The following is a 17,094-nucleotide window of genomic DNA, read 5'->3' as shown; positions in this document are numbered from 1 at the left end:
ATAAGTAGTATTGTCAATGGCCATGACTATAATTTTGTTATCCTCCCTCCATAAATCTTCAACTCTGTTGAAAAAAAATGTGTCTTAAAAATATCTGCACTGTTTCTTCCCTATAGCCTTCGGCTTTCCTACAAGGTTTTTCCAGGACAAACTTTATGTACAGTGCCCATTTCAGCACATTCCTCCTAAAATGACCATTGTGCACAAAGTTGGTGTCCTGGAAAAACCTTTAATTTGCATTTTTGACAAGAGATTTTTCCCCCATCAATTGCAAGTAGTCATTCCCCTCCATGTGCTGTGAATGTTGCATGTCTCAGGATTAAAGTTATTCAAAACAGCTTCTGAATTTCCTTGACTATGGCAATGGAGACACATGTTCTTTTCAGGACACAGCCATCTCCAAATCCTCTCTGTCAAAGCCAGGCAGAGTTGAGGGATGGCAATGCCAATGAGGAGTGAACTAGCAAACAGAGAAAGATGATAAACTCATAAGAAAATTGCTATATCAGATGAATGAGGGAAAATGGCAAAACAAATTTAGCTTGGAGGCAGATGAAAACATTAGGAATGGGTGTACTTGCTCTAACATAGCTATTGAAAAAGGATTGTATTGATAGTCTTGATTGCCATACCTGGGTGAATCCCTGTGTAAACGTTGGTAATTATAGAACACTGTGGACATGCGCCACTGATCTGAGAGTGAAGTGGGGATAGGGAGAGGAGAGAACAATAAACAGAAAAGGGAAGGGAGGAAGGGCCAAGACTGCATCACAATACTTTACAGAAGCTGCATACAATCTATTTGCAACAGCATTTAAATATACAGTGGGAATTGACAGAGGGAAGGAGGCGAAGGACTGTAATGAAGTATGGAGGAAAGGAAAATGGAGATGTGCAAGGACTCCCCTGTTGATTGGAACAGTATAGAATCACACATTAGGGTCTTATTATAGCCTCCTTCCACACCTAAGACATTAATGATGCCCTCATTCCTTCACAGAGTTAACAAATCCGTCCATTATTTCCACCCATTGCCATATAACGTCTGTTATTTCAGCTGTAAATGAGATTTGGGAAGGAAAAATGCTAAATATTTCAAAATGAATTATGATGACCGCTTTTAAGATCTTCCTTTCTGTGATCTGACAATCCCTGTTATGATTTCATCCAGTATTATTTTCCACACCTGCAGATGTGATTTGTAACGAATAACTCACTGTACGACAGCTCCCTCCACCATTGGTGCATTCTCTCTCTCTTGACAGAGTGGTGAAGCAGACTCATCTACAGAATGTGTCAGTGCACAGATGCCTAATGGTCTCACAGTGAATTCACAGCCACCATAAATAACTGCAGGTTATTGTAGACTGTGTACTTCACTGTCTTTCTTTGTGGCTGTGTTTCTTTTCCTGGCCACACTGTCAACAATAACTGCCAGATGCAATAATGTTGTGCATGATCTCTGACTTGATCCTATCTTAAGACCACAGATAATTGACAGAGGAGGAAGACAACTGAGATTGAAGAGATACTGCAACCCGTGAAGCAAGGGAGGCAATGGTGTGGTGTATAAGGTGGACAGTGCATTATGCCCCTAGGTTACACTGCTGGACCAGTTCTAAGAAAAACTGTATATATTATGAAATTGTTACAGTTGTGTAGTGGCATTTCAGTATTTTCTGCAGTTCAGTTTTGGTTTGCGTGTGTAAAATGGAACCAAAATACTTTGTGGTGCCACACAAACTGAATGAAAACCATGATTTGAAATCTATATTCTCAGTGACATATATTCAGAAAATGAATTATAAATACATTTCCCAGAGCAAGAAACCATCGTTACTAAAGTAGAAGGGCTGCGATTAGATTCCAAAACTACATACATTCAACAGGACAACATAAATACATATGTTTGATATTAGCACATTAACATTACAAAGGTAGTACAACCTTGTTGCCACATTAAGAAGATTCAAAGAAATGTGATGTATGGACAAGGCGGTAGTCCTATGATATATCCACGTTGATGGATTTGAGGACTGGAAAGTCATGGATGTTGTTCAATAATTTACAGCTTTGAGGCCTTCAAATGCCATTTTCAGGGCTTCAGGGCTGAGTACATTGCCATCTCCTAATTTCACCAACGCTTTGAGTCCTTGAGCTGCAGTGAACCAATATTTTGCCAAAATACATTTTATGTCTGCTTTGGCTATTGTTCACTATTGCACCCTATTAAAAATGCATAAGAAAATAACTGAATGAGATATATATATATATATTTCTATGATTGACGTAATCAGTAAGAAGAAGATTTGCGGTGCAGCAGCACTCTTAAGTACAGGCTTCAATATCAGAGATTTGGGCCGGGATTAAGTCCAAGGAGCATTGTCGACAAGCGCACTGCACTTGACTTAAGGTCATTTACATTTTAGATGACTTCCGCAGCATTGTCTTTTTAAGGCACATCGCAGTGCACTTGTCGACAACACACCTTTGATTGAATTCCGGCCTCAGTACAAGCAATGCGATATTGTTGAGTTGGTTTGGAGAAACAGGACACAAGGCGGCTTGTCTACACCTAACATTTAAATGCAGCTTTCATAAGATGAACCGATCACATTTCGATCACAGTTCAGTGCATTTAAACATTAATGTGTCAACATTGTGTCCGGATTTCCATTTTGGGCGCTATATATTAGTCTCTCGATTGCTAAGACACCTTTAACGAAATAGGGGTCCACTTGATCTCCATCATAACCTAATGAGCACAGCAGTATTTCTTCGCAGAACAGTGAGTAATTTCTCATTGCTTTCACAAACACAATGAAAATGCTAAGTGCTTTTTAGCAAAACAGTAAACCACTCTCCACAAAAGACACAACTCAGTTAAGTAAACAATGTCAAACAAAATGAAAACATGGTCACAACTGATACAAATTACTCCCATAATGTGAACCTCTTCTGCATGTGCGCAAAACTTATTTTCCCTATTGTCCAATCAGTCCTTATTCATGAATTAAAGTTGTCACCTTTGAGTTGCTGTTTGCAACAATGGACCAAGTAAGAGGGCGAGGAAAAAGTAGAGGTCGAGGGGCCCGTAAAGGAAGAGGGATTCAGACGGGTGGAGGTGTTGATGATTACCGCCCACATGACCAGATGACCCTCCTAGACGCAATGAATGCCAGTTGACTGGCAACCACTGCAGAGTTATCAACATGCAGTGTGATGTAGATGAAAACATGTGGCCTGATCGACAAGAACAAATTAACTGAATGGGGTGTACATTTCAGTTGTGTAGGCTTTTTCATTGCTTTGATAGCTTAGTGTTAATTCTCTGTATATAAAATGTACAGCATCATCTCATTCGTAAAGGACAAAATGGAAAAAAGGTCAAATATAAACTGGGTAGTTCGAGCCCAGAATGCTGACTGGCTGACAGCGTTGGTATAACAATGTGTACCACAGGTATGACAAAACATTTTTACTGCTCGTATTACTTTGGTAACTCCGGGTTGTGCTTATACCACAACCCCTCGGGTCTTATTCCTTAGATAAAGCCTTTTGTTTTTGGACTTGCATGCTTGAGTGACATTTCCGTATTGAGCATCTCTGGTAAAAATATTTAAATTAGGTAAAAAGAACACTGCCAATGCTTTGGTACTATGTTTACTTGCCTGTTATGGTGCATACTATAATTATAGTATCAAATGGCAGACGTACAAAAGAAGATTAACCATGTTATATCACGCGAAGTGGAACCCAAGAACAGACTCGGAAGAGGAGACTGGGATGAGGTAACCAAGTATTGAAACACAATCACATATTTAGCAGCTGTTATTGCAGGTGTAGGGAAATGCTTGAGGTTCTATTAAAGAATAGCATATCATTTTCTACTTGGTTACATCACCATTTCAGTTTAACCCATTTTGAACTCAGGCTGTAATGCAACAAAATGTTGAAAAAGTCAAGGGATGTGAATACTTTCGCAAGGCACTGAAAAAATGAAATAAACAAAGCACCACTTTTGCTATGAGGTTACTGACATAAAAGCTAGACATGAATGAAGCTTTATGTTGACATCTGTTCAGTTCTGCCTTAACTGCTAGCCATCCGCTTGATTAAACACCCTCCCAATCAAAATCTGTGTCACTTTAATATCTCTGATAAGGACACATTGTACAAATAATGGCACTTAAGGTAATAGGTTTTAGTGATATGCTAATAAAAGACACCCATTGCATTGTCACTGATGTTCTTCATTTGTCAAAGCACCAGAAAGCCAGTATTCCGGAGTCGCCCCTTCACTGTTGAGACTGGCATTTTGCGGGTACTTAGAGTCGGCCAGTTGAGGACTTGTGAGGCATCTGTTTCGAAAACCAGACACTAGTGTACTTTTCTTCTTGCTCAGTTGTGCACTTGGGCCTCCCACTCCTCTTTCTATTCTGGTTAGAGCCAGTTTGTGCTGTTCTGTGAAGGGAGTAGTACACAGCGTTGTATGAGATCTTCAGTTTCTTCACAATTTCTCCCATAGAATAGACGTACTTTCTCAGAACAAGAACAGACTGACGAGTTTCAGAAGAAAGTTCTTTGTTTCTGGTCATTTTGAGTCTGTAATCGAACCCACAAATGCTGATGCTCCAGATACTCAACTAGTCTAAAGAAGCATTAAAACTGGCCTTCTACGTTGTTTGGAATCAATCCTCAAGGTGTTTTTTCACATATCTCTTCATTGATATATCGTTCGTGGAAGCTTGCATTCTTCTCTAAATTCCATGGAAAAATACTTGCGGCTGACTTTTGCGCACCAATTTCGGCGCAGGACACCGGGCGGACACCTGGTAAATGTGGTCTCTTATGGTCAATCTTCCAATGATATGCCTACAAATACTTTACAATGCTGCAGACACCTTGGGGAAACGACAGACTTACTCCTCTCGCATTCACAGCCATATAAGGAGACAATGGAAAACAGAGCCTCAAAAATCCTGCTCATTTCCTGGATGCCGTCTCATCTTGGTTTTGCCTGAAGCTCACGTTCTAGGGCACGCACAGAAAATATCTTGGTAATTCTGGACACGTCAGAGTGTTTTCTTTCGAAAGCTATCAATTATATGCATAGTCGAGCATCTTTTTGTGACAAAATATCTTGTTTAAAACGGGAACGTTTTTCATCCAAAAATGATATAGCGCCCCCAGAGTTCAGGACAACAGTTTTCAGCTGTGCTAACATAATTGCAAAAGGGTTTTCTACTGATAAATTAGCCTTTTAAAATTATAAACTTAAAATAGCTAACACAAGGTGCCATTTGAACACAGGAGTGATGGTTGATGAAAATGGGCCTCCGCAAGCCTATGTACAGTGGGGAGAACAAGTTTTTGATAACCTGCAAAATTGGCAGTGTTTCCTACTTACAAAGCATGTAGAGGTCTGTAATTTTTATCATAGGTACACTTCAACTGTGAGAGATGGAATCTAAAACAAAAATCCAGAAAGTCACATTGTATGATTTATGTAATTAATTTGCATATTATTGCATGACATAAGTATTTGATAACCTACCAACCAGTAAGAATTCCAGCTCTCACAGACCTGTTAGTTTTTCTTTAAGAAGCCCTCCTGTTCTCCACTCATTACCTGTAGTAACTGCACCTGAATGAACTGGTTACCTGTATAAAAATACACCTGTCCACACACTCAGACTCCAACCTCTCCACAATGGACAAGACCAGGGAGCTGTGTAAGGTCCTCAGGGATAAAATTGTAGACCTGCACAGGGCTGGGATGGGCCACAGGACAATAGGCAAGCAGCTTGGTGAGAAGGCAACAACTGTTGGCGCAATTATTAGAAAATGGAAGAAGTTCAAGATGACGGTCAATCACCCTCGGTCTGGGGCTCCATGCAAGATCTCACCTCGTGGGGCATCAATGATCATGAGGATGGTGAGGGATCAGCCCAGAACTACACGGCAGGCCCTGGTCAATGACCTGAAGAGAGCTGGGACCACAGTCTCAAAGAAAACCATTAGTAACACACTACGCCGTCATGGATTAAAATCCTGCAGCGCACGCAAGGTCCCCCTGCTCAAGCCAGCGCACGTCCAGGCTCATCTGAAGTTTGCCAATGACCATCTGGATGATCCAGAGGAATGGGAGAAGGTCAATGTGTTCTGATGAGACAAAAATAGAGCTTTTTGGTCTAAACTCCACTCGCCGTGTTTGGAGGAAGAAGAAGGATGAGTACAACCCCAAGAACACCATCCCAACCGTGAAGCTTGGAGGTGGAAACATCCTTCTTTGGGGATGCTTTTCTGCAAAGGGGACAGGACGACTGCACTGTATTGAGGGGAGGATGGATGGGGCCATGTATTGCGAGATCTTGGCCAACAACCTCCTTCCCTCAGTAAGAGCATTGAAGATGGGTCGTGGCTGGGTCTTCCAGCATAACAACGACCCGAAACAAAGCCAGGGCAACTAAGGAGTGGCTCCGTAAGAAGCATCAAGGTCCTGGAGTGGCCTAGCCAGTCTCCAGACCGGAACCCAAAAGAAAATCTTTGGAGGGAGCTGAAAGTCTGTATTGCCCAGCGACAGCCCCAAAACCTGAAGGATCTGGAGAAGGTCTGTGTGGAGGAGTGGGCCAAAATCCCTGCTGCAGTGTGTGCAAACCTGGTCAAGAACTACAGGAAACGTATGATCTCTAATTGCAAACAAAGGTTTCTGTACCAAATATTAAGTTCTGCTTTTCTGATGTATCAAATACTTATGTCATGCAATAAAATGCAAATGAATTACTTAAATCATACAATGTGATTTTCTGGGGTTTTGTTTTAGATTGTCTCACAGTTGAAGTGTACCTATGATAAAAATTAGACCTCTGCATGCTTTGTAAGTAGGAAACACTGCCAATTTTGCAGGTTATCAAATACTTGTAGGAAAACCTGTAAACTCGGCAGTGTATCAAATACTTGTTCTCCCCACTGTAGATATTCCATTAAAAAGCTGCCATTTCCAGCTACAATAGTCATTTACAACATTAACAATGTATACACTGTATTTGAGCAATTTGATGCTATTTTAATTAACAAAACATTTGCTTTTCTTTCAAACACAAGGACATTTCTAAGTGAACCCAAACTTTTGAACTGTAGTTTCTATTTAAAATAAGCCACAATCTAGTTGCAATATTAAATCGTAGCCACCCCCTAAAATGTTTTATAAATAAATGTAACCTGAAACACAGGGCGAAAGCCTTAAACGTTATTAAGTTGTTTTAATAAAAAACTATGTTACCCAGCAGGCTATGCAGGGGACAGGTGGTTGAAGAATGTCTTGCATGGCTAAGCAAGGTTATTTTTTTTTTTTGAAGTATATGTTCATTAAAAAGTAGTTACACCTACGCCCTGGTTTGTCATTATACAAGGAGCAAACATAACATTTTGTCCGATTGGTAGTCGCTATGACGAGACAGAAAATTAAGTAGTAACTCTGCAAATTTCCGCGACGAAAATGAAACATTCTACCACAAGAGCGATGGCAACGGGCCGCAGCAGCGAGTGTGACAGCAGCGAGAGCGAGTCTGCATTGGAATCTGTTGACGGGCATGCTGATGAGCTACATACCGTATTAAGATAAATTGACACTGCCCGTTTCCCGACATGGATAGGCTTAGTCCTCCTATGTAGTTAACATGCAAGCTATCTGACAATTGGAAACGTTTCAAGCAGATATTTAATATCTACCAAGCAGCCGGTGGAGCAGGGGAGATGACAAATTGAAAGCTTCCATTTTTCTGCATGTTATTGGAGAGGATGCATTGGACATTTACAATAGCTTTCAGCTAGATGAGGCAAACTCGACATTGACTGTGCTAATGCCAAAATTTGATGAGTACTTTGTACCAAGCCAGAACGTCACGTCAAGTTTCTCTCTCAAGATAAGAAACAGGGAGTCAGTTTTGACCAGTATTTGACCAGACTGAGCTGAACACTGAGCAAAACGTCTCACTAATGAAAGACAGGATAGTCTGTGGTATACTTGATAATGTACTCAAGGAGAGATTGCTGTGTGAGTAAGATTTAACTTTGGATAAAAGCAGTGAATGTGTCGAGCAGCTGAAACCACCAGAGCACAAGCTAAATAGCTGCGTAGGGATGAGACGTCAGTGCATGCAATAAAAAGAGGAGCACCACACACACACACACAATTCCTTACAAAACAAATCAAGCAAAAGAGAGAAAACATTACATGTGGGAAATGTGGATTTATCCACAAGCCAAAAAAATCCCTGCATATGGCAAATCATGTAACAACTGTGGGAAAAATAATTTCTCAAAATGTTGCAAAGTTGAGGCTGCAAATAGAAAGATTCACACAGTCGAGGAAACTGAATAATTCTGTTTATTCTGTGGAAATATGCAATGCAGTAAAGGCTGAATGGATTGTGCCATTGACTGAATGAAACTATAATACCATTCAAGCTTGATACTGGAGCTCAGGTAAACCTGTTGTCGCTGGATGAGTACAAATACACTGAAAGTGAAGAACAAAATACACCCGGTGAAAATCAAGGTTACTGGTTATACTGGGGAGAACGTACCAGTCAAAGGAAAACAGTTCAAAGCACAGCTGGTGATCGTGGAAAAGAGTGTGCAGCCTATTCTAGGAATCAATGCATGCTATGACAGCTTCGCGATCCCATGGTGTTTATACTTGCGTACTATTGTTTGTACAGATGATCGTGGTATCTTCAGATGTTTGGAAATTGCTCCCAAGGATGAAGCAGACTTGTGGAGGTCTAAAAAAAAAATTCTGAGGTCTTGGCTGATTTTTTTTTTTTCTTCCATGTTGTCAAGCGAAGAGGCACTGAGTTTGAAGGTAGGTCTTGAAATACATCCACAGGTACACCTCCAATGGACTCAAATGATGTCAATTAGCCTATCAGAAGCTTCTAAAGCCATGACATAATTTTCTGGAATTTTCCAAGCTGTTTAAAGGCACAGTCAACTTAGTGTATGTATACTTCTGACCCACTAGAATTGTGACACAGTGAATTATAAGTGAAATAATCTGTCTGTAAACAATTGTTGGAAAAATGACTTGTGTCACGCACAAAGTAGATGTCCTAACCGAATTGCCAAAACTAGTTTGTTAACAAGAAATTTGTGTAGTGGTTGAAAAATGAGTTTTAATGACTCCAACCAAAGTGCATGTAAACTTCCGACTTCAACTGTATGTTTCTATAAGAGTGGTATGCAGTGCTTTGGATGAAGGAAAGATGAGGCAAGGAGAGTGCTGTAGTATCAAATTCAAAGAACATGTGGAGAAATGTGGCGCTATTGTAGTTCTCATACCTCCTGCTGCCATAGCCAATAGATGTGCTGCTGCGTCTGCTCCATACTGCAGCACTGCAGCAGCATACACCCCCCCCTCTTTTTGTTTGATTGAACAGAGGATGGATAGAGCGGTATGGCAAGGGACTGAGAGATTCAGAAGATAGAAGACCAATGGCAATATGAAAACGTTCCAAATCTACCTTGAATAAACTGGCATCAGATTGATGTAAATCAAGGGCAGGGGACATGAAAGAGACATCAAAGTGCACAAACATGAAAGAGACATAAAAGTGCACAGATAAATAACGTCAGATTCTCCTATTTTTTTTCTGAAATTGTGGTCAGTGTTTTGTTTTGGTTTTATGACACTGAAGGCACTCAAAGCTCTATGACGCAAAGTGCAGAAAGCTGGAGGAATAGCTTGCACTTGATAGTTTGAAGATGGCCCGTTTTCTCCTTTCCTTGCTAGAGACTTCATGTTTTCTGACTCCTTACTGATTGTGGGACCACCACTGGACACAGTGGGAGACAGAGTTGGAGACTACTCTGTCAACACCCCTCAAAGGCCACTGTGTCCATAGTAACACAATGTCCATTTCATGGTAATGTTTGCATGTTCACTGTGTTGGAGGTGTGTGTGTGTGTTATGCTCTATTACATGTAGGTAAGAAATAGCCATATAAGCGTATATATAGTTCAAAGATTAAGCTTGTCTCAAGCAAATGCCTGTATATGAGAGAGCGAGAAAGAGAGCGAATGCAAATGCTTGTGCGGCACCACAGAGCCAATGGAATAGTCCCAAAAGGCAATTTTTGAAATACGTATTTGACAGCTCTGCAGTGACTCACGATAAGCGATAGACATGTTTGAGTGTGTCTGCTCTTTTACAAGGGCTCTCTATGAGCCCTTGTGTCATTATCAGTCCCCCGGCACCGATTAAGCCCCCCGTATTAATAACGGATGGTCCCAAATAATATTTATCGCCTTACAAAGGAACTGTAATTGGAATCACCTAGAGACACTGCAATGGCTCACTGTGGAAGACTCTTCACAGGCCCTCATTACTGTCAACCTTAATGACCTGTTAACAACGTCCTTCAGCTAACCTTTAGCCAGGTTATAAGCTGGTGCTGGATCAATGTAGACCACTGGAACTCTCCCCCATGCTGATGTAGGTCTGGAATGTCAGGTATTCTGGTGCAGTATAGAACCTGCTTTATGTCGGTGACAACATTAGCCAGGTATCTGTGATTGAGCAAGTTTGATTGAGATACCGTATATGGGCAAGAACATTGGCAAATAGGCTAACTGTCAGGGGCCAACCATTCCAACCGGTGGAGAGTGGCTGTATAGGTGTCATTGTTAGGAAGTAATCTCACTTTTCTGGTCTCACAGATTTTTACCAGGAAAGGAAATTAAACTCCTGCACCTTTGATTATGGGGAGTGCTGAGGATGAAGGCTGTGAGCTGAAACAAAGTTGACTTTTTTGTACTCTAAATTCATGTGTACGATAAGGTTTGAGGAAGCACAATATCTCAAATGTCTATGGACATGAAGAAATATGTATATATTACACAGGTGTCACTTTGCATATAAAACATTTAATGCAAAAACGAATTGGCAAACTTTCAAATCAAGTTCTTGGTTTGTACAAACCAAGATCAAATCTAAAACGTTTATTAATGATGCCCCTGGATCCACAGCTCATGGATTATGCACTCAGAGTGAAGCAAGGTATGGATGGAAATGAACCAAACATGACTGGTGGTCCAATTAAATTACATCCCTAGCTCACCGCAACACCAATCCATAAAACGTACTGCTCTCGCATTGCTTGCTCTCGTTGATGTTTCCTTTGCACTTTACACAGTCCAATTTTTTATAATCTCAAAGGAATGGACAGAATACACAATGTCCATGTTTCCCAGTGCAATGAAAATAGATTTACACAGCCCCCGAAGATGAAATATCAATGAGAGATAGGAAGTATTGGATATTAGTCATTGGCATTAAAAATGCTGCCTTTTTACTTACATGGTGTTTAAAATGTCTCATCATTTGATAACCTCTTAACCCCTTGCAAACACGCCCCTACTCAAATAAGCTTGAGAGTGACTATCTGCTCCTGAGAGAGATGAATTCTCCACAATGTTTCTCTTGGCACAAAACGCAATTTCTCATGCAATTAGGAGCTGCTAATGTAACACTAAGCATTTTCACATGAATCACAGACCACCACTTTATTTTCCACTTAGGGTGTTTATAAAATACCACTAAAATGTGTGGCTTGATTTCTCTGTATTTAGAAGCCCTCAGAGCATATAGGCTTTATTGAAATTATATCATAATAAAAAAACTGATGCAGTGGGCCTATGGGATACATAAGAGATTGTGTTGGATATGGTTTAGGATAGGTCAGTTTGGAACACCATAACACTATTTCATAGACAAAATTCCACAAGTCTCACACAGGCAAGCACTAAAGCACCTGCATTGCTCTCACCTGGCTCTCTAAGGTCCCACGCTGACTCGGCAGTAGCCTAGTCTGAGGCATTAATTGATGGGTTTTGTCGTCGGCTCTCCATCGTGCTGATGTTGCTTTCACCTTGATCCTTTTTTCATTTGGCAGTGGGCCTGCACGGTCTCCGACCGAGAAAAACAACATCCAACCGTCTGCCAACCGTGAGTAGGCCTATGTCAACCATATCCAGGACTTGGCTTGTGCAAGTGATTTGGGTGAAATATGTGCCAGGTATGTTAAGCAAACTTTATTTACAGTTTGCTGATCAAAGAGTACAACCGCAACACTTTTACTCTGGCATTGAAAAACATTTGACTTTTCAAAGGAGGAAAATCATTTGCACATCGGAGGAGGCCTGTTGCAGGTGCGTGGGAATAATTGATATCAAAATAGAAACTCGCACACTGCTCTTTTATTCGGTTTAATTATTGGCCTTTGTCAGAGCTTTTCTTTTGTTTCTTTTTCAAAAGTAGAAATATATTCAGTTCTAAGTTTGTTTGCAGTATTGTTGTTGCTTATTATGTAGTTTAGTTAGTCGCATAGTAATGATTAGGGTAACTTGAAAGTCATTTCAGGTCATTGATGGTTTGACTAGACAACATTCTAGCTGTCCATTGGTCCCTCCAAGGAAATAGGCAATAGCTTTGATGTTGTTTTTCCTAAGGGGTGATGTTTTGGGTCACTAAGACCCCCCTTTAAGCACTGCATTTGAGCACATTCAATCAGTATGAACAATCAAATGGACCATGACCAGCAGTTCATCATCTGTATTATTCCAAGGTAGGTTGCTCCCATTTTGAAAGGCTATTAATCAAATAAATCATATGGGAAAGCTTGGCTGCAAGTACCAAATGCTTGAAACAAAAAAATGTTTCAGTATAAGAAAATGATCAGGAATCAAGGTAAGACCCAAGTGAAGACTGTGTGAAGTTACAATGCTTATTGTAACCACAGGGGCAGGCAAACGACAGGTCAAGGCAGGCAGGGGTCGATAATCCAGAGGGGGAGCAAAGGTATAGGACAGCATGCAGGCTCAGGGACGGGCAGAGCGGTCAGGCACAGGGTCAGGACAGGGTCGAAAAACCAGTAGGACAAGAAAAGGGGAGGCAGGGACAATACAGGCGCTGACAGGACAAACGCTGGTAAGCTTGACAACTAAGACGAACTGGCACAGACAGACAGAAAACACAGGTATAAATACCCAGAGGATAAGTGGGGAAGATGGGCGACACCAGGAGGGGGTGGAGACAAGCACAAGGACAGGTGAAACAGATCAGGGCGTGACAAAAATTGGAACATAATTGTGTTCATATGGTGCATGGGGTTCCAATGGTACATTTGTTATATTAGCACCCCCTTCAGATCAATTTCCTCAAAATGTAAACACAAAATGTAGGAACTCCAGTTGGGGTCTCAATTTACTGTTGCGAGTTAGAATAGTAGAATACACATGGTGCAACTTCAAAATTTGGTTTTGCATAAGCAGTTTTACTCTGTCAGTCACTGGTAGTCAGTCAATTAGCCCAGGTCAGCTAATTTCTTTTTATTGCTAAGTTAGTTTAGCGGCCAGCTGTCTAAACTTGTTATCATGGTCAAATTAACGGCTAGGGGGGCCCCTATTGATTTTGTTCATCAGTCTCACTTGATACACCAGTGTGTCTGTCTAAGTAACATAATACAAAAATCCACATCAAAATCTGTGAGTTTAAGCTAGAGATATCGTGTTTTTTTTTTGCAAGGGCTGTGTCTCAATCCACCACATCTGCCTGCGTCGGCCTTCCGCATCAGTCAGACACCTCCATCAAAGTTGCCCTTCCCTGTACTAGCCTATAATATGGGAAGAGGGGGCAAGTTAATGTTAATGTCAGTATGAGTCACCATGACTGATGTTATGATAAAAAACGATATAATAAAAATAAAATTGCATCCACGTGAAAAAGACAAAGAAAATGACTGGACACAAATAGGTTTATTTTGGTTTAGGCATTGGAATCTGAGCATGGAAGAAAAGAGTAGAGGTACAGACATATTAAAAGCCTTTTAAACAAATACATCACCATATGTAGAGACTAAGCTGTATTATCCCATGTGATAATTCCAGAGGTTTGTATAGAAATGTATGAGTTTAACCCTGAGAAAATAGAAATGTTATAAGCAGCCATGGGTAGCAAGACATCTATTCAGTTGTAACCTACCAGGGGGAAGAGGAAAAATAGGAGCTTTCATATTTCAACTATGTGTGCGAGCAGATAGCAGCCTTAGAATGAATGAGCAAGAGTTGACACACTCTGATGCCTCTTAAAATGTATCGGGCAATTGAGCTCCTGGACACTATGTATTTCTTTCATCCACCATGGATGACCAGAATACCAATGAGGGTAAAGCAGACAGTGTAAGAGTGCCTGAGTGAGTACAATAGTGTATGAAACTTGTGTATGGGCTTTTTTCTTGAGTGTTATGTACTAAACAGTCTCAAGAAAACATTGTGTCACCACGATGGCCGACTTGTTCTATTTTTACAAGGTTAAGAGATAATGAGCCAGACAGCTCAATTAATTTAACTTCTGTGTGAATATGGTGACAGAAGCACGGCATTCTTGAGCTGATTTATGTAATTCTGTGTCTTGAAATAATTAAATAAATACATCTGTAATGAAGTTTGCTTTTTGTACCACACGGCCTGTGAAATGATCAATGCAAAGACATGCAGAAAATTAGACAGCTCGGTCTCTGTCTATGGCTACAGCTTTCAAACACATTATGTTAGTCACTTACTTTCTTTCTTGGCCCTGAGACAAGGACACATCCTCGTCTCTAAACAGTGTCGTATTACAGTTTCATGTTATATACTCACCAGAGGTATGGTTTCAGAAAGCAAAAGAAACTTTAAAGCATTGTTTTTTCTCATTGGTCCGAGCAATCAGTTTCTAGTTCTCTACATTTGTTTTGATTTGTTTCTATCTGATGGGCCTTGTGGGCAGATGAGTATCACTTTGTAAGGCTTTGCCAAGAAAAACTTGAATTTGTTTAAATGCTCTGTTAGGGTACACGTTATCTTTAAAGTATTATGTTTTCTCACCAAAATCCCACCTTCTTGCCCAAAACCCAACACGTGTCCGTGTTTTACTCTTAATTTCTAACAAATTGTTTTACATCATCCTTACATTTCTACAAACCAAAAAATGGGAAAGGGGTTACGATAAAAAAACTTCTTTTTTTAAAATTCACATAAAGTCTCAGTTTTGGTAACTTTTCCTGTCTACAGCAGTAAGAACACAAAGATTTGTATGAGAAATCTAGTTCTGCCGCTAAATGGCTTCAAACTAAAAAGAAAAATAGTTTAAAACATCTCCCAGATCACAACAGTTTTTTTTTCTTTCTTTTGATATCACATTTGTTTCACCCCTTTCAATTCTAAAATAAGAAACGAGACCTGGAGTAAAAGTCTTTGTCAGACTTTTATACTGCAGTGTTTTTGCTAAACCTTTAACACTCATTAGGGGTTTGACATGAACCTTGAGGACTGTAGAGCTTTATTAGGAAACCACCTCTTTTGGTCCTTTTCCTTGGAATATGGGAGCCACTGTGGGCCTATACAACCGTTTTTATTTTGTACCAATATACCCTGTTAAAGACTTTAATAACAGTTCAGTTACACGTTTAATACAAACAAGTGCGAGTAACAAGCACTTGTCTGAAACTTGGACCTAAAATAGTTATGTTCTTTGGTTTATCCCGTTATCTTCTGTTAACAATTTAAAGCTGTTTTAGATGATTCCTGTTGGCATATTTTGCCCTCAAGGTTCACAAACTGTCACAGAGTACACACATATACATACATACTGTCATACATACACGGATGATCCTGTGCTTTGGTCATGAGTAAATGTCATCAAAGGTAAAGACTATGAATGTTAAAATATGTAAAAGGTATTTGGTCACAATTGTATTTTTCATAAGACAGCTAGTTATTTGGCAATTTCAACTCTACTATTAGAAAGAGAAAGTAAGTACTCATTTTTGTATCAACATAGAATATCTCCTTGAAAATATATCCCATTTTCATTTGGTTACTCTTTAAAGGTTACAAGTTATATTCAACAAAATGTGATAGTTCCATGTCAAAAGGGGCAAGCCAAGAAAGCCATACAAAAGGACTTGCTTCTATTAAACAAGGCTAATTCACGTATCCTATCCTATAATGGCAATTAAATCAAAAAGAACGTTTTTGGCTTAGGTTCAGTTAAAGCACTCTTCATACTGGCTACCCCTTAATACAGGAACAACAAAAATCTGAAAACAATGGCGTAGTTTCTCTTAAAGGAAGGTTATGAAGGAAAAAAAATGAAAACCATTACAAATTTTACATCTTTGGACATCATTCAGCTTGGTTTTCATATAAAAACTTTTTGGGATAGGCTGACGAGGTGTTCTATAGTGGAAACTAGTGCCATGTCCATGCGTTCCAGGTCAGTATCTCCATTAAACTCCCTGGAAACAACATTTTCAGCCATCGGCTCAAAGCACCCACAAGTTCCCATGGCAACCGATTTGGCATCTGGAGAGCCAACCAATCAGTATGGCCTAGAACAATCACCTGTTTGGCTTTGGGTCGGAGACCTTTCGAAATTCCATCAGGTTTGTGTGGACAAAACAAGCAAATGAATTTACCCTTTTTTTAAGGATGACCACCTCTTGTTTTTTTTGGAGGACTCTATGAAAAAGGCCAGAGCATATCTAATTTCCTTTCATAACGGGGCAAAGGATCGTAGATACATTCTTTCGGGTCCATGTTTTCCATAAGGTACCATCCAATCACAAATACATCTTTGGAGATGGACATTCGTACAACATAGGAGGTGTTGTCGCAGGTATGATCACCAAAACGGCATGCCTACATCTTGAAGGAAATTGCCAGAAAATTACCAAACCTGTTCGACCCCCTCAGGCTTCGAACTGGACGGAGTTCTGTCTCAGCAGGTCCCTGGTAAGGACAAAGGCTTGTGCTCATGACAAAGGATGGAGTGGGTTTGGCTAAGGCAAGTGGACAGGGTGTGGGGATGGTAACGCTCAGACACTGCCACAGTTTGGCTCTCCATGGCAGTCATTCAGGTGGGCACCCTGATGCTGGGCGGTGGCTGGCACGGGACTCTGGCATTGACACAAAAAGTGAGGGGGAAGGGGGGATCAAGGGTATAGGATGTATTTTGGGGTTCTGAGGTAGGCTTGCTCAAGCAGCATCCAT

Source organism: Oncorhynchus masou, chromosome 12, assembly GCF_036934945.1.
Source record: "Oncorhynchus masou masou isolate Uvic2021 chromosome 12, UVic_Omas_1.1, whole genome shotgun sequence".
Lineage (NCBI taxonomy): Eukaryota > Metazoa > Chordata > Actinopteri > Salmoniformes > Salmonidae > Oncorhynchus > Oncorhynchus masou.
The sequence above is the reverse complement of the archived record's forward strand: the minus strand, read 5'-3'. Positions refer to the sequence as shown.